General features: G+C 38.9%; 1 protein-coding gene across 2 annotated transcripts in view; it reads right to left on the bottom strand.

Annotated features, from left to right (window-relative positions):
* Window positions 1-300: 300 nt before the first annotated feature.
* LOC136866462 (protein cereblon) overlaps window positions 301-20,028 on the bottom strand; it is an 88,790-nt gene continuing 69,062 nt past the window's right edge. For both annotated transcript variants that reach the window (XR_010859551.2, XR_010859550.2), the window contains one exon: window positions 301-3,093. The gene's annotated coding sequence lies outside the window, so the exon portion shown is untranslated. The remainder of the gene's footprint in view (window positions 3,094-20,028) is intronic.

Here is a 20,028-nt window from a genome sequence, read left to right as displayed (position 1 = left end):
GAAGAAGTTGTAAGTTAGAGCCCTCGCTCTCTGTACCTTTGTAACTGCAGGTTCACTTGTACTAGGTTTGAAACTGCATACTTGAATACTGGATGTGATTAATAGTTCTACTGTACATGAATCCACAGTATATACAGTATATTATTCTGAAATGTATATATTTTAGCTTTCTTTTATCCATAATACAGTATTATCTTTCATTACGATACAGACATCTCTATCTCTGGCCCTATACGTTTACACAGAAATCAACAATATTTTACAGTAAGTGCAGTAAGATATCTGTATCAATACTCCATGTTGTATTTTTTTTTTTTAAATGCTACAGTTTAGATACAATCATCAGTACAATATTACAGTCCTACAGACCAAACCTCATTTTAAACCAAAAATATGATAGCACACCTTGAGGTACCAAGGGAATAAACTGAGACAAATGGTAGGAAAGGCTTTGCTTAGAGCATTAAATTTATAAAGTTTATACCATCAAACTTGCACGTTATTTAGTATCACTGTAATTATATTGAGCAATATGTACTGACAAATGATGAAAAATTCTTCGTGTGAACCTATATTGCTACAATTTCTATACAGCAGTACTTAGCTGTACATGATGCAAGCAAGATCTCCAAATATGGGCATTCAAATTAAAAATAGATTGAAACCTCTATTAAACTTATATCTCTGATGGGTGGGTCAAGAATAGAGGTAATGAACGCAAGTCATCAAACAGTATGGAGAGATCACGTTAAAACAGTTTAATGTTACTTTCAGCAAAAGAACTCGGCAAAAGCAAAACAATCTCTTTCTTCACCTGAAATACAGTATCTTGTGAGGAAAGGACAGTTTAAAGTTCCAGATCGCTTACCATATGATAAATATTTCTGACGGTGCATCATCTTCCTTGCTTACCACATTCTGTGATCTCTGATGATGATGCTTATTGTTTAAATGGGCCGAACATCGAAGGTCATCGGCCCTCTGTGATCTCTCTCACACATTTTGGAGATTTCTCATTTCTAGGATGTCCTTTTCTCCCAGGGTGTATTATGAATACCAACCGCAAGCATACTGCCTATATACAGGGTAATATTTGCAAACATATGCAGGTCTTGCACACCATAACAGACTGATATTGCAAGTGCTGCGGCTGATCACCCGCGCAACTTCCTGTTGTAAGCTACGGAATAATGAAATTTAAAATAAAATGTTAAAACTATTTATCACATTACAGAAAATGTTCTCCATTACACTGCAGACATGCATTGTAGCATGAAATGATATTCCAGTTTACCCTTTGCAACTCTGCTGCAGGAATTTGGAAATTTCACTACATACTGTACCTTTGATTTCTTCTAAGCTATCCCAAAAATAAAAGTTGAAGGACATTAAATTGAGACTGCGGGCTGCCCATAAATCTGTGCTAATTACTTGTTCATCCAAAAATGTTAAACATTGCAGTAATTGTGTTACGTGTGTGTGAGCTGTAGGCCCCATCTTGCAGAAAGTACTCACGTGTCCTTTCCCTTTCAGTCAGTTGCCAAAAAAGAAAGTTTGGGATCAACTCAATATAAGTCAGAATTTATAGTCTCTTTGAAAAAGAAAGCACCCCTATTATTTTTGTTGCATTAGAAGCATACCCTATGCCAATTTTGGGAGCATGAAGGGGTTTTCATGAGACCAACACTATGTTCATTTACTCACCTGTTAAAATGAAACCACATCTTATCAGAAAACTAATAACGCAGGTTTTATTTTTACAATTTGTTTTACGTTGCACCGACACAGTTAGGTCTTAGGGCAATGACGGGATGTGAAAGGACTAGGAGGGGGAAGGAAGCAGCCGTGGCCTTAATCCAGGTACAGCCCCAGTATTTGCCTGGTGTGAAAATGGGAAACCACACAAAACCATCTTCAGGGCTGCCAATAGTGGGGTTCAAACCCACTTTCTCCTGAATGCAAGCTTAAAAACACACACACTCGCATTGGTTCAAATAGCAGATGCACAAGAAATTGTCAACAATGACCCCTATGGCACTATAACAAGTAACCCAAAAGCAGATGAAAATTACGTAGTGCTGGCGATATTTTATCCCACATTATCACATGAAAGAAAATTGAAAAAAGAAAATTCACTCAGATCTCTGTGACCTGATGCAAGTAATTATGGGTTAAAGGAAATACCCCTGGAAGAGGGCAAAGGCTGCTAGTATATAATAATGCAAATGAGAACTCTTTTTTTCAAATGAACTACAACTAACAGAAATCGATATAATGCAAACCCTAGATCTATAGGAATGGCTTCAGGACTGGCTGAGTGATGTAGTAATTGGCTGAGACATTTAAAGGGACAAGCATCGTCGAGTCGGTAAACCTCTTCTTTGGTAAATATACTTATAGCCCTTTACATAAAATTGTATGAAAATATTACAGATCAGATAATTATATCAGAGCACCAAAACCGACTATAGTTATAGGTAAAAAGGATTAATATTCCATGTTAATTCAATGTGATGTATCAAATTCCCAACTGAATTCGACTTCTAGTACAGAAAGCTTGCAGTTCTACATGACTGTACACAATGTGATCTATTTTTATGTGAAATTTGAACATAATTTTTCATTTCAAAAAACCCCCACATGCAGTGGCTAGGATTTGAACTTCAGCCATCTTAATAAGCAAGATAATATCACTTGGCATACAGTTCCCCCAAATTCCCAAAATGCAGGGTAGATAGACTACAAAACATTTTGTTCCAATACTTTCCATTCGGTAAAAAGCAAATCAGTCTCTAGCATGAAGGCCTTCCAAGGAGTGGCTCCAAGTGAGACAGAATAGTTAACTCTATGCCTGCCAGCCTTTGTTGCCACGAATGAACCTAGTACTCACTTCTGGTTTAGACTGAGTCCCCAGGGCCATGAGACTCTCCAAGAACAGAAGTCTTGTTAAATTTATTGAATTCCTGATGTGAAATGGAACCCACATCCTAATGGGTGAATCAAGTAAGCCTTCACTGGTAACATCTTGGCCAGGTGACCTTCATTTCTTCTGCATAGGAGGCAATATTCTTGTCGAGAACCAGGGAGTAAATACTACCAAAAAAAATCACAAGCGTGAGCTACGCAAATCTTATTTTGATCATACAGATATTTTAAAACTGTGCTTCAAAATGACAATTACAATTTGAGTGAGAGTGAATACATCATTTGAGATTGAATCCATAAACCTAAAATTTTCATTCAGTCTGTAAACTGTCATTTGTTATCTTGAATTTGGCAAGCAAAATTAAAAGAGGGTTTGTTTGCTTTTTTTGTCTGATTTTTTTGGTTATGACATTGCATAAAAACAGGAGAATATAATTTTATGAAACTCTCTATTTAAAGGAAAGAAGAATTATTTGGTGAATTCAGGGAGGCATGGTAAATTAGAAGCTAAAAAAAGAACTGAATCATCAAATATGTCCATTAATATTAGTCCTATAGAAAAATTGTACATAACGGAAGTAGTATTTCTTACATAACGGAAGTAGTATTTCTTGTGCAAAAAATAATAATGGAGATTTTACACCTTACTGTTTTAGGTTAATTGGTATGTTATTGTTAGTTTGCTGACCAAGATTACTTTAAATTGGATTAATGAATTTGCCTGTATAATTATACTAATCTGAATTATTTAGACCAATATAGACATCCTTATCCTTGGAGAAAAATTGAAACTAACAATTTTCAAATTCTTAAGACAAGGAATGTGCTCCAGGTGAAGAAATGTATTGACAAACATGACCACCTATCCAGCATAACCCATCAGTGACGAATACTACAACTAGTTAGTTGTAAGTAATTGCATTAAGGGTATTATTAACATCAAGAGGTGTCCTAAGGCTAAAGATTATTTTCTGCATTACAATAGGCCTAGCAACGGCAGAAATAAGGATATAAAATGCAGACTAGCTCAAGCAAGGAAGGCCTTTCCCAAGAAAATAAATTTTTTCACTTTAGACAATGCAGTGAACATTCTCCAAAACACCACCCTTTTAAATAAACAGCCCCGAATACCAACCATTCTTTTTTCTCCGACACAGAATGATAATTCTTATAAGACCAACATACTTTCAACCTCTTTAGAGGATAACTCCTTTTCCCGACCAATGATTTGATTTGATCCTACATCAGCTATCCCCTTTCAAACAACCAGAAAAGTGTGGGGGAAAAATTTACAGTGTGGTATTGTATAGTCACTCAAGAACAATTGAACTTACAGATACAGTATGTTTGTTGTGAGTATCCATGGGGTTTGTATCTACATGAGGTGAATTATATATTTTAATAATAATAAAAAAATGTCTGATAAATATTAAATGTGAAGCACATTCAACATCATGCATTCATTCTTTTGTGAGTAACTATACAGCCCCAAACACCCCTCAGAACACTATTCTTGGAAAGCTGGATTCTCGTTACTAGAGAGCGGCGAGTGCATCATCATTGTGAGTGTACGTAAGAGAAAAATATAATCTTTCACTGGAAGAACAAATGTCTGTAACAAAGGAGTCGCAAGCAGCCTGTGGTAAATTACGATGTATAATGTACACTGATGGGAAAAGTAGAAAAAAAAGATAACTGGGCTGAATTATAGTTACTTGAGAAATATTTTATTCCAATTACAAAATTACTTTTTCAACAAGTAATCAGCAAAAGTACAGTTACTTCAAAGAGTACCAGTGTTAAGAAAATCACAGACTTTTTTTGCATGGGGCTGGAATGATAGGAAGGTTTGCAAAGGAAGAGATATTAATTACTTTATTTTTTAAGCATAGTCATTAAGTTGATATCACTTTATCATGATTAGTAATTTCAAAGAAATTGCAATTCACTTTACAAAACAATTGGTTCTTAAAATTATCATTGCTAAACTGAAGTACATCTTTGCATTTGCTGAAGATGCTCTGTAGGGGCACTTGAAGGGATATCTGGGTTCATCTTTAGGTGATGGATATTGTAGGGTAAGTTTGATGTCTTTGGAAGTACTGGAGCGATAAGAAAGTACCTCCTCCAACACCAGTGAAGTTACTGGTTCTGCTTTTGTAGAACTGAAAAAGTTATCTTCATCATCACTCAATATTTTCCTGTTTCATGCAATGTATTTCAATGACTAGAATGTAACAATTAAGATTTCATTTCAATAAGTAAATTAGGAGTAAAATTTACATTTTGTAAAAAAGTAATGATTACAAGTATAAATTACTAAAAAAGTATTCTTTACAAGTAATTTGATTACTTTGAGTCAATTACATCCCAACTCTGATAATGTTGTTGTTGTAGTAGTACTACTAGTAGTAGTAGTAGTAATAGTAGTTGTAGTTGTAAATCATCTTCCCTTTAAGAAGCCTACCCTTCCATAAGCCCAATTTTTAGTTATTTATCATCCGGTCAGCTTTAGGAGGTCTCACTGTATTTATACAATAAAAACTGCCTTCAACGGACAGTTGATTAAACAGAAACTTGTCTTAAATGGAAACATTTAACAGTGCCGTGAATTTAGGGGGGTGAAAACCTGTTGAATTACCTTCTTTAAATGGCAACTGCATTATACGAACAACGGAAATCAAAATACATATTTAAGTAGAAAATTTCCAAGTTTCAGAACGCAGAGTTTAGAAAATTTTCAGGCACCCTGTGGAAGTCTACCCTGTCTGCTGTAACACTCGATTCTGTAGCTAAGAAGGAACAGGCAAATAGGTCTTCGTTCATTTGTTTTCCAACTTACACATTAAAGTATACGGCTATTTACTTGTTTAAATTTAAGAACAATGTAAGGTTTATGGTCCACCCAATAAATACAAAATAACACATCAAATCTATAAAAATATAGTTCTACAATTATATTACAACCCTTCGTTCAATTTTTAAAATATTGTAATGGTTATGGCGTCCACCATGCCAACTCGCTACACGCCGGGAGCGTCACCGTATCGGCCCCACCCCCCTTACACTCGAAAGCGCCAATCACGAGCAAGTTGGAAACCCTACAGGACGACGGGATTACTTCCAAGAGAACATGCCGGACCCAGTTCGAGACCGGATCGACGTCCAAGAAGAGTGCCGAATACCTGATCGCCGGACTACGTGTACAGAAGATGACAGTACAACGCAGCCCCCAGCCAAGTTTGACCTACGAGGAGGTTGTGGGAGTGCTCGACATATGCTACGGTGTCCACCAACCGAGAGCCACCTACCGAGTCCAGTCTCAGGAGAGGACTCGGCGCACAGATATATAACGCCGCAGATAATCGACGTGAGATCGAGCGACTAGGCGACGTGATCGTGGAAGAGTTATCGCGAGGTGACACCAAGCATGAGGCGGCTGACGCCTGTGATAAACTACGTGGCGCTGAGATCCATCCAGGGAGGACGATCGGCAGGAAACAGAACTACGAAGAGGCTCTGACGATGGCCCATGAGACAGAGGGAGCGATTGCAACGGCACGGCTGGAGGGACTCCTACTAGGAGACGGAGCAGCAATGGAAGACGAACCGATGACCAACGAACGAGGATGCCACCTGACCAGGACACTTGTTCCGGCACGAAGTTGCGTGCCAGTATGAACATCAAATTCTACACCCCGGAAGAAAAGGAAATTCAGCAGGGCTAAATCTGGGGCGAGCAAACCAGTCCCGGGCATCGCACCAGAGGACTACGAAGGCGCTCAAGGCCTGAAAGTGGACGAAAGAAAAACCACCGAAGTTCCAACTGCCACGTGAAGACTTGTTGATCGGTATCAACGGGAACGAGGACACCGTCGACCGGACCCAGCGGATCCCCCATGGGAAGGTGGTGGGAGCAAACCACATTGCAGAGTATCGTGGAGCAGCTCGAAACGAGCAGCCTTAAGGAGGGGGAAATGTAATGGTTATGGCGTCTGTCATGCCAACTCGCTACGCACTGGGAGCGTCACCGTATCGGCCCCACTCCCCTTACGCTCGAGAGTGCCAATCACGAGCAACACTTAAAAGTGCTAGGCCAGCCCTCTCACCTCCGTCCGCGGTCCCACAGCAGAGGACGACGGAAATTACTCAACTATCAATCTGGAGTCTTCCATCTCGCGAGGTTCCTGGATACATCTAGCATCCGGACTGTTCCAGAAGGGTCGGCGCAGCTATATAAGAGAGGAGTGACTTGCCGGGAGTTAGTGAGAGTTAGACTGAGTTAGAAGTTGGTGTGGTTCAGTCGTGAGCGACTGCCAGTGTAGTGAAGTATGTGAACTGCCGTGATTATCGGACTAGTGTGCTACAGTGCGGACTGTCGGTGAAGGAGAGAACATGTAGCCGTGTGACGCGGGACCTTGTGTGTGAGTGTAAAACCGTGTAGTGTGAGAACAAGTGAGAAATGAAGGGAGGGAGAGCGCGCGAACTGTGTAAGTTTGTGTTATGAGCAAAAGTTGTGTGTAGTCTTGTGTAGTTTAGTTCGTAGCTAATAAATCTTAGTATTGAAGCTACCAGTCTAGTGTTAATTGATCATACTACCCCGCCAACTCGTTACAATATGATACCTACAAGGTGTGCTTGACAAAAGTCTTATTTCTCTACAATGGGTGGACCATAAACCTTACAATGTTCTTAATTTTAACTGTATCAATACGGATCTATAAGATGAAGTTTGTAAATTGTACTAATTACTTGTTTACTGTTGTCCAAGCTTTTCCCAATTCTCGCTTTAATGAGCTGACAAACAGTTTAGAATTCAGCTTTTAACTGAACACATCTAACATAATCGACATAATTCAGCAGTAGTCATTATGGCTTCGAAAGCAAGAGTTGTGCTTGATCTTAACACAAGCGTAAAAGTGATTCATGCTAGTGAACAAGATACATTGGGTGTCATGCCTATGAAGATGTTCAACATAGGCAAAACTCAAGTGTACGATATTTTAAAGAAAATGGAAATTTTGAAGCGATGGGAAGACTGTGCTAATGAAATATAAACAGAGAACATAAGAAACCTGAAAACCAAGAGAACATAAGAAACCTGAAAACCAAGACATTAATTGAAATAGTGTGGGAGTGGTTTGTTAGTGGCAGGGCAAAAAATATTCACATTTCGCGTCTTGTGTTACAGGAATACACAAAAAAGTCAGATAGTTTTTAACTTTGTGGTGAGTTGAGTGACGTCAATAGTGAGACCATCATTGAATAGATTTCTAAACCACCTTCCATAATTGAAGGACACAAATGTGAAAACATAGCAAACTGTGACGAGACTATTTTTCTGCGTGTTACCAAATAAATTGTGTTTTAAATTGTCATCTTCATCAATGAACTGCAAATATTCAGATGATCAAATCCACATCCAATGAAGAGCACTTCTTCATATTAAACGATTCCTTAACATAATGTGATAAAATTTATCCCAGAGAGCATACTGGATTAAATAGTGTCAACAGTGAAACTCTGTAGCTTCAAACATACCTTCAAACTTCAATAGGAGCAAACAATTCTGGAAATGTTTTCTAGTAAATTAACTGATAAATTAATAACAAGCCATTGCCATGGTTTAAGGCATTAGCATATTGCCTTCTTACCCAGTTAGCCTGCATTTGATTTCTCACTGTCATGGAGAATCCATAGTCTGGTACGAGGATTGAAACAAGATACACTCAATCCTCTGAAAAAAATCTAAGAAAAGAAGTGGTTCCAAACCAATTTCTTACAATCTTACAGTAAGAGCTTATCAATTCCCAACTCTACAACAATTTTTTAAAACACACACATATATATACCGTATATTTACTTATTTAAGATATGAGATTGTCGACCAAAATGTTCCAAATCTCTTTACAAAATAAAATCTGGAACAACAAATTTTCGACAGTCACTCATTATAATAATTATTATATCTTCAATGCTTAAATTCTCCCATGAATGCATCAAAATGAAACTGTATTTATCATCATTAAAGTAGGTTAATCATCAAAATAACACATCAGATCTATAAGAATATAGTTCTACAATTATATTATTTAAAACTCTTTGTTGAATTTTACCTACAAGGTGTGCTTGACAAAAGTCTTATTTCTCTACAATACATCCACTATCCAGGACGGAACCCATGCTGTACCATGAGCTACTACTAGCCTATGGCATCTTCATGAGCTAGGCTGCAAACTCTATTGTAATGTATATTGTGTATTTAATATTAACAGATATCTCACAAGTAACAACATTAAAATTAATCTACAACTATGTAGAAGCTGCGCGCGCTCTCTCTCTCTCTCTCACACACGCACGCACACACACACACACACACACACACACACACACACACACACACACACACACACACACACACACACACACACCCTTTCGTTACTTTTCAAAAAGTAACAATTTTAACCCTCACATAAATGAAAGATTAAACTTCACCGAAGTCTCAATACAGCAGATTCATTTTATTTTACTCTCCTGTAGTCTACACCATTTGGTAAGGGCAAAAATATAAAACCGTTAAGGTAATAGAAATTATCATTATTTTCAATGAAAACACTACAATTGGGATTGATATGACTATGAAATATATAAATATCACAACTCTTGTAAATATATCTTGATTCTGTAAGATTTATTAATGTGCCTTTTCAGATATGAAATGGGATGTTCAACATTAGTACTCTAAGAACACAGAAAGAAACCATTTTACAGCAAAATATTATGTTACGACAAGGAAACCACAATTTAATTAAATTTCATCAATGTTAAAAACATACCAGCTCGTTGGGCTTTTCCAATTGTGAAATTACCAGCACTTTGCCCCAATGTGGCACTGGGCTTGTCAGATGTATTTCCACACCTTTCCAAGATGCTGGTGGCTAGTGCGCTGTTGAGACACCACTGCAACCCTCCTACTTCCCCTAGTGCATTGTCACCACAAGTCTTGCTGAGGAGTCTGAATAGCGCACTAGCCGCCAGCATCTTGAAAAGGTGTGGCAATCCAACTAATAAGCCCACTGCCACATTGGGGTAAAACGGTGGTAATTTCACGTCTGAAAAGGCCTAAAGAGCTTGAATGATTTTAATTTTACAGCAGTTTCAAGTCAAATGTCTAACAAAATGTTGCTGACAAAGATTTTCCCTTGCAGTCTTGATCACTATTTCTCAACTCTGCAAGCACATTTAAATACTAAGCAAATCTGTTACTTTGCTCCTAACTGCCTGGAAGACCATAAAGTTTTATAACTAGCATCTGACTAGCAGCAGAAATTACTTCTCTAGTGACAATATTCTTCATATAATCCAACACCTGTCAGGACTACAGGGTGGCGCACGAATAGTTGACACATTTGAAAAGCAAATATAAAATGCAACTTACGTACTATGTTGTTCAAATTTCCCGCACACCTTCCCTGTTTCATGGAAATATCTGTACAGGTGACACTGCTGCTTTGTCTCCAAATGCCTGCATTCCTGTGAGCTTTCTGCCATGACCGACCCTCCGTTCAGCAGCGCGCCAAAACAGTTATCTTTTATTGCGAATCAAATTTCAAGCTGTATTTCAGATTAGGTGGGCACCAGCAAGGAACATCATCCTTCGCTTATGCAGAAAGTTTGAAGAACAAAGCAGGGTGAAGGAAGAGACGCGACCACGTGCACCAGCAGTTCGGTCTCCTGTGAGTCGCCATGCAGCGCGGCCCACACAAGTCAACACGGGGAGCTTCAAGAGGAAGTGGAATATCGCGCCATTCAGTTCAAAGAATATTACACGATGACCTTCAGTTGTGCCCGTACAAAATGACTGTACTACACAAGCTCACAGATCTTCACAGGGAGAAGAGATTGCAGAGCGCCTTATGGACTCAAGATAAAGATGAAGTGCTGTTTAACACTTGGTTCTCTGATGAAGTTTGTTTTCATCTCAACGGAGCAGTCAATAAACAAAATGTGCGTTTTTGGGCTACAGAAAACCAGACATTATTCATGAAAAAACACGTATGGAGAAAAGTGAGTCTTTGGGTAGCCCTGTCAAGTCATGAGTTAATTGGACCAGTATTTTTTTCAGTCAGACAGTTAATGCACAGCGATAGAAGGACATGCTGGGGAATGAATTCATGCCTCAAATTCTCGCTATCCCTATTCATACGCAGTGGTTTATGCAAGATGTTGCAACACCTCACACAGCTAACGATGTTCTTGAGTTTTTGAAGGGAGTATTTGGTGATCGTGTAATGTCTCTTCGTTAACCACAGTACAAAAATAATGGTGAATTCTCGTGGCCTCCTTAAAGCCCTGATTTAAATCCTTGTGATTTATTTTATGGGGCTATTTGAAAGAAAAAAATGACCTCAAAACCGCATGGAAATGCGTGCTCGGATTGTGCAGCTCTGCAGTGAAATTCATGAAGACCTGTGCCGCAAAGTTGTCAGGAACATGCGTACTCGTCTCGAAGAGGTTATCCGAAGCAGTGGAGGCAACGTTGAACCTGTGATATAGTGAAATGTATTTCCAGGGTCCAAGCTACCTGTGTCTAAAATTTCATTAGTGTTCCGTGAAAAATAAAGTTGTTATTCTAAAATTAAATGTGTCAACTATTCGTGCGCCACCCTGTACATGAAGATACAGGAAAAATTTTTTGTTAAATATTACTGACAAGGAAAATGTTTGAATTGGATCAGACATATTTCAATGAAATTTCTATGAATGATCAAGTAACATGATGTACCAGGAAGGCCTAGGTCCTGGCACATATCAATTGAAAAAAACTTTATTTCAGCATACAATTTCCGTCCGACCTGCGAACAGCTGAGCGAAGGAACATTCTAGTATGTACCAGACTCCAAGAGCGAGTCAGGCGAGGTCAAGTGACGTCACCTACCACTTGAAACTTGCCTCCCCTAGAGATATTTCTCGAAATAATTTTTCCTTCGTGAACTTTTTAACGCCTTAACCGATTTCAACAGGACCAATGCTAAATTGTAGCAGACATCGTAAAAGTAAAATCCTGTAAATTTCAAAGCAATCTGTCCAGTAGTTTTTGAGTTATAACAATATAAAGTTTAAGAAGATTGAGCACTCTCGGTCACATGATTCAGAACACCACCCCTCCCGGCGCAGATATATATATGCCACTATGTCAAGGCTGACAAGCAGTGCAGCAGTGCAGAGCAGTGCAGTATGTGTGTGTGAGTGAGACAGAGGGGAGACTGACCCTCGTACAGTCTGTCAGTGCAGTCTCGAAGATAGTACTTTCCGTCACGTTTCGCGGAGACGAAATTATGGGATAATCAATCGCTGTCGCACTTGTAAAAAAGTCGCACGGTACTTAGTATATCGTGCCGCGACTACGATATAATTCACAGACATTTCGAAATATAACACGTGTGAAATCATTGAAGTACGAAGTCAAATATTTGATATTCACAGACTAGGACATGACGTGTGGACTTAGTTAATTTCACATAATATTGAACTTCTACAATAAACAGAAACTGTCGTGTACAATAACTCTAACTATTCTAGGACTCATTTCTTCTAATACAGTACATCCTTGAACTGTGTCTCTTTATTTACGTAATGTTCGTACCATATTAGGACACGACTTACTCCAGTGATAAACTTGGTGAATATTAAGAACTTTTTCTAAGGTAATATAATATTATCACTACCAGAAAATCAGTGTTATCTGCTAGGATAGTGATTCAGAGACTGTGATGAGAATTATTACATGTTGCTTTTTCAAGTGTTTGAACTGTGTATTTATGGACGTTCTCAGTGACGATTTTAAATAGTGTTTTATGCAGCAAGGACTGTAATTATTCATTTAACGTCATAAAATTAAAATACGAACTGAACTGTGTTTAACAGTGAATGATAGCATCTGTAATTACTACTTGCGCCAATTGAACTTTCCGTGTGCTAAAATCACCTCCACGAGCAGCGGAAATCTTGGTGAAATTCTACAAGATTCAGCTACCTCAAACATCATCTCATCTATGGTACCCATCAAGGGACGTCAACGTGGTTTCTTCGTGGAACATCGAGTTCGAGTCTCCGTCCGCACTCCGCAGAATGTTCCAGACTCCCATTCTCCACATCAACATTTGTAAGCCAAATTTTCTTTACTAAGTGAGTAGTCACAAACTGACTGACTTTTTCTTATCAGTCTTGAACAGTGATTTTCTCAGTGCTGCGTGTGAACAATATTTCGTAGTTTTTCATCATTTCTCAAAAGTTCATCTTTAATGATAAATTTATTTTTCAAAATTTAATATTCATATTACACAGAAGAACTCTAGGATTTTCAAGTGTTCTATATTTCAAGGCTAAGAAACTAAGAAACTTTCAACAGAAATTTAAATTCTTATTTCAATTTTCAATTATAAGTGTGTGTTCATTTTATGAATTAATACTTAGAAAGACTTTAAGTGAAGAACTGACACTTCGTGTTTTCACAAAAGTTAGAAAGACTATAGGATCAGTGATATATATTTATTTTTCTCGAACTGAATTCAAGAAGATTTACGTTTCAACTTTTGATTTGAATGAAAGATCTGAGTCCTATATTAATATTGCAGGGTAATGAATCATTCAACATTATTAATAAATTATTTGGAAAAAGTACAACCATCTATTATTTACCCTGCGATTCTATCCTGCTCTGTATCGGCTCCAAAATCAACTTCCACTACCTGAGGTCCTTCTCATGCCCTAAACCCACAAACGTTTCCTGGTACAATATCTTAAATGTTAATAATGTTATTGGTTTTACGTCCTATTAACCACTTTTACAGTTCTTCGGAAACATCGAGGTGCCAGAATTTTGTCCTGTAGGAGTTTTTTTTTACCTGCCGGTAAGTCTACCGACATGGAGTAGACATATTTGAGCATCTTCAAATACCACCGGACTGAGCCAGGATCGAATCTGCCAAATGGGGCTCAGAAAGCCTGCACCTATCATCTGAGCCACTAAGCCTGGCTACATTAAGTTTTAATGGTAATAATAATTTTTACCAACTCCTCCATACCTGGTCCCTAGCCCAGTTCAGAAACGAGGAGGGACTATGGTTGATTCCTGATGGGACATCAAATGAAGTACCACCATCCGTCTTGGGGATTAGCACTTGATTGATTTGTAAGCAGAGAGACCTGGTGATAGAAGGAACCATCTTTCTACATACGAACAAAGACCTAGCAAAGTGTTGACCTGGGTAGTGTCTGAGGTATGGAAGTTTCTTACCGCTCTGCTGCAGTGTCTCTTTGTTGCTCCCAGTCCACTGTGACACAGTCATGCACCTACACTCTAGATAGGTAGAGATCCAGCTACACAAGTGCGATTCCTGGCTGAGCGAATATGGCAAAATGTATGAGTGTCTGTGCACAGTGTGCAATGTCTGTATTGATGGTATAACAGTCACAAATATAAATTGAGATTTCCCACCTAATCAATAAATATATTTAAATGTATGTATTCACATTAAAAATACATGAATACAGTACCAGTTCCAATCTCCTAGAGATAATCTTCAGCTGAAGAACATTAACAATAACATTAAAAAGATAAAACAACAAATACATCAATTTAATACATACTTATTCTAAGACAACATACAATTTTTATATTAATGATAAAATGTGTGTGATGACATATTAAAAACAGTAGTATTTCATGTCTATAGTTCCCTTCACTTTTATTGTTCTTATATTTTAAACTGTATTTTATGGTAGATCATCTTCCACTTGAGATTGGTCAGTTGTAAATGGTTCATCCAATTTTGTTTTAGTGGGAATAAAATTGGTTAAAACATGTCCATTTCAAAATAAATGCTTCTTAGTTTTGGGGCTGGGTCTAGTGTCTTCGTGGTATATTAATTCTTGTCAGTTGTTGTTATGTGGTTGATATTTTATTATCTTGTTAATGATCTTCAGCTGAAGATGATTTCTAGGATATTTTAACCGGTACTCAATCTATAATTGTCCCGTCATGCCTTTCTTGTGATGTACAAGAGGAGGTGGCTAAAGACAGCAAGAAATCTGTTGCAGAAAAGATAGGAGCTAAAACATATGTGCCGAAGGAAAACACTAGTAAATGAGTGAAGCATGGTTATGGAAGTCTGTGGACCCTGTTTGCGACAGACACATGGGACTATTTGTTGGATTCGTGTGATGTGGCGAAATGCTTACAAGTGTATTCATACAGTAACTCGAATGGTATAAAATATTTGGAGTACAAGTCTCTAGAGTAGTACAAGGTAAAATGATACTCCATGGCGTTTTTAAGGAATGCGTTTGTAAAGGTTATATCACGCTGTTTTTGCAATAACTATCTTCCTGCGATACAGGTGTTGTGTAATTATGACTAAGGCCCCCCCCCCAAAAAAAAGCATTAAGAAGGGTTCTGTCAATTTCTGCACTCTAGACTAACATGCACCCATTTGAAGCACTCAAGAGCAGGCAGTTAATAAACCTCATACTTGCAGCTCATCCGGACCTGTCAATGCAGTAGTAGTAATCTCCCATCACACACCAGTGTCAAGGGTACTGCCACACATCATGCAAGAAGCACATTCGGATGACTTGTCCGAAATACTCTCAGCACTGTTGGAAGGTAGCATTGCCTTTAAGACTGATGGTTAGGCAGATAATACAGACCACCACTAGGTAACCCTCACTGCTCATTAGCCTCCGTGGCTCAAGTGCTGGACAAAGGGGAAGCAGGAAAGGTCTCTGGGTACTCCGGTTTTCCCTGTCATATTTCATTCCAGCAACACACTCCAATATAATTTCCTTTCATCTGTCATTCAATTAATCATTGCCCCAGAGAAGTGCATCAGGCTTCGGCAGTCAGCACAATTCCTATCCTTGCCGCCAGATGGGGGCTTCATTCACTCCATTCTTGACCCGATCGAATGACTTGAAATAGGCTGTGGATTTTTATTTTTTTCACTGCTCACTACATTTATGAGCGAGTGCTGCAATGCAGGATATTCTTACGTCAAAATTCCAAGGAAATGAACCTTATACTGGCAAGAATATTCACAACGCCACCATTAACAGAGCCGTAGCTGCTGGTAACGACATCGAAATGTCCCAAGAATGTCATTCCATCAGAGATTAAGGGGCAAACATAACTACGGCCCTGGAGGATTTGAATAAGTCGTTAAGCCTCGCACATTGCCTGTCCACTGTCCGTCATACTTTTGAGATCAATTACTGGGAGAAGGTTACCAAAATTCTGACAGTGTGCCAAGTTTGGAATGCATGCAAGGCGTTTGTACCACACCTGAAGCGAAGTGATCCAATGCAGTCCCTACCGAAAGTAGTACAACAAAAATGCGAAACTCACTGGAACACAAAGATTTCTATGATGAAGTCCATTAATGATCAGTGGAGTGAAATAAAAGAGGGCTAATTAGAAAAATTGCATTCATAGACAGTGATCTGTTCCAAGATTTGATGACTTCCCTTTAGCCTATTCAGGAAGAGATCAATACGCTCCAAGCTGACAAGCAACCTACATCTCAATATCCTCTATCAATGGAGACTTGTCTGGAAACACATAAGACACCTGTTAAACCGAAGCAAAATTTCAGAATATTTATTTTTCTTCTAAAAGAAAGTGTCATGAAAAAACAATGAATTGCTACATATCTCACCCCACTCTTCAAGAGCATAAAAATGATGGACCCCCTGAGAAGTATCGTGATTTTCAAAACTGTGTGTGGAGTTTGGGCCCTTCGAAATTCAGGAAACTGTATCTAAACCTTCTAACAGCCGGGCGAGTTGGCTGCGCTGTTAGGGCCGCAAAGCTGTGAGCTTGTATCCGGGAGATAGTGGGTTCAAACCCCACTGTCGGCAGCCCTGAAGATGGCTTTCTGTGGTTTCCCATTTTCACACCAGGCAAATGCTGGGGCTGTACCTTAATTAAGGGCACGGCCGCTACCTTCCCACTCCCAGGCCCTTCCTATCCAATCATCGCCATAAAACCTGTGTCGATATGACGTAAAACAAAACTGTAAACAAAAACACCTTCTAATGAAGGAATATGGGGTTTGTTACAGGATGTTTACAGTTAGTTGATGGACAAGGTACCCAGTTCTCAAGATCATGACAAAGTGGATACATACATCAAGACTGTATATAATAGCTAGGACATCTTGACGTTTCGGAAGGAACAGTTAATGTTAACACTACATTAATGTAGGTTACTGACATTTATACTGCACACTTTTTGTCACCTTGTAAATACAATTGAAAGGCACAGGGAAAGAAGGGTCTCATTGAATTTTTTGCAAAAATGGCGATCTTCACCGTCTGCTTATATGGCTTGGAACGTCTTAGTGAGCATCTCCATCTGTGAAAGAAGCAGCTCACTCTCCAGAAAAAATGAGTTGGAAAAAAAAAAAAAGAGCATACAGGGAAAGAAGGGGGTCATCAACATACCTGCAGGGGAAAAGAGATCATTGTATTCCTCTTGCGCTCAGTGTACGAGCAGCAGGAGGTTAACTACACAGAATAGAAGCATTTTATTTGAGGAAAGGAAGACATAAAAAGTAAATTCAAGGCAATGTGCTTTGACTGTGGGAGAAATTTGGTTGATCTTAACATCTCCACAAATGATGTGTAGTGCAGGAGACAGTTATCTGTGTTTCCATTTAAAGTCCAAGTACTGTCCACTTCCAAAAGTAGTTTTATATGTACCTAGAGCATGGGACCTCTGTGGTGTAGTGGTTAGCGTGATAAGCTGTCAACCCCCAGAGGTCCGGGTTCGATTCCCGGCTCTGCTACAAAATTTGAAAAGTGGTACAAGATCTGGAATGGGATACACTCAGCCTTGGGAGGTCTAATGAGTAGAGGTGTGTTCGATTCCCAGCTCAGCCATCCTTGAAATGGTTTTCTGTGTTTTCCCACTTCTCCTCCAGGCAAATGCCAGGATGATACCTAACTTAAGGCCACACCTTCTTCCTTCCCTCTTCCTTGTCTATCCCTTCCAATCTTTCCAGCCCCCCAAAAGGCCCCTGTTCAGCATAGGAGGTGAGGCCACCTAGGCAAGATACTGGTCTTCTTCCCAGTTGTATCCCCAACCCAAAGTCTCGCGCTCCAGGACACTGCCCTTGAGGCGGTAGAGGTGGGATCCCTTGCTGAATCCGAGGGAAAAACCAACCCTGGACGGTAAACAGATTAAGAAAGATAGAAAGAAAGATCTAGAGCAGGGCCTCTCAAACACGCATGCAAACAGCAATGCAGAGTTCCTGTGCACAGTGCATCTGTCCCGCTTGACTCAGCTCAGACCAACGCTTTGTCTCTGGGCTACTCGACTAAGCTCAGCACAACTCAGCTCAGATTTGGAGCGCTACGGAGCAAGTGAGGAAGGGGGAGCGAGCGAGACAGGCGTGTGGAAAGAGAGAGACAGCGCTATTGCTCTAAATCGAGGAGTGGGGATCTGCACTCTGGTCAACCAAGCGAAGTCGTCTTTTGCACCGTGCACAGTGCATGCACCCTGAGAGGCCCTGATCTAGAACATGAAGGCAAAAAGAGAAGTGAAGATATATGCTCCTTGTTGCGTGACTTCATCTACAACCATTCTCATGTAATGCACCTGAGTATGTTCTGTGACTCACGTAGTGAACAGAAGAATTTCACTTTCTTTCTTTTCCTCTTCAACATGGTGAAAAAATATGTAACCTTCCAAGTAAGGGGCCATTCCTATCTTGAGAACAATAGGATGGATTTCAGGAATTCAAAACCCATGCAATTGTTCCTAGTGACTGAATTTATCATCAAAACTGCTTGTCAGAAACCCAGTTCAACGTGGTAACAGTTGACCACACAATGTTTAGGAGTTGGAAGAACTTCTTGGACGAGAGGTATGCAAATAAGTCACCATTTCCATCCCTGCCAATAATAGAGATCAATATTCTGAGAGGACCATCGTTGAGCTTCTGGATCACTTACAAAAGAGCTTGGGAATCAGTCTCCACAGCGCAAAACGGAAGAGACACGATGCTTCCAATCATCCTAATGGCAAATTTGAACTGCCAAAGGAAGCTTATATGAAGGTAAGTGTATCATTTCCTCATAGTGTATTACACACCTTCAGTTAATTAATCCATAATAGCACAATTTTCTTCCCTAGGAGCACTGGCCACATCTGCTGAGAAGTTCAAAGACTTACAACAGAGATGAGATTCAGCGGTGATAAGGCAAGGGATTATTTATGAAAAAATTCCTCATAGATGATGAACTGTCGCCTGTGTTACAGGAAGTTTGACAAAATAGTTACTGAAGTAATTTGTAAATTGTTACAAATATTTTAGAGTGTGATATTGTGCTTATCAGGGGCTTGAAAAATGTTCATAGTTTATATATGGCTCATGTTATTTTACTAATGATGATGAAAATAAACAATAATAGAGAGACTTAAGATAACAGTTCAATGCAGTGAGCCTCATCTTTCCTACACATGTATATAGTCAATTTCTTTCTTTTTTTTCTTTTCTTTTTTTTTGCCTTATTGTATGTTAAAATTTTGTAATGAAAATAAGTTACATGTTTATGATCAATGTACCAAGATTTGTGAATTTCTTGATTTTAGAGGTTCTGAAGTTTAAAATTATTCTAATGAAAAGTTAATATAATGTTGATGAGCCCCTTCTTTCCCTGTACACTTCAATTACTTTGGTTTAATTTCAGGAAGCTAGTGGATTGGCATGTTTAATCTTGTGCATTCCAGCCACTAGTGCCTCCATCTACAGTAATTTCAGTAATGTTGATTATGATGATGCTTGTTGTTTAAAGGGGCCTAACATTGAAGGTCATCGACCCCTCTAATTTCAGTACAGCGAGAAATATTTTAATTGATACAAGGCAAGGATTCCATCCCAATTCTGTGGACGGACTGGTGTACCAGAACAATCATTTTACTCTCATACCATTTGGTTATAGGAGTTGAGCATTTCTCTACAGAATACCAGAGATAACAGCTCAAAAGTTTTTAAACCCTTAAATTAGATAAAGCTCCTATGGACAGCAGAATTTTCCTTT

The sequence above is a fragment of the Anabrus simplex genome, chromosome 3 (assembly GCF_040414725.1).
Source record: "Anabrus simplex isolate iqAnaSimp1 chromosome 3, ASM4041472v1, whole genome shotgun sequence".
Taxonomy (NCBI): domain Eukaryota; kingdom Metazoa; phylum Arthropoda; class Insecta; order Orthoptera; family Tettigoniidae; genus Anabrus; species Anabrus simplex.
Note: the sequence above shows the minus strand (reverse complement) of the source record. Positions and strands in the feature narration are given on the sequence as shown.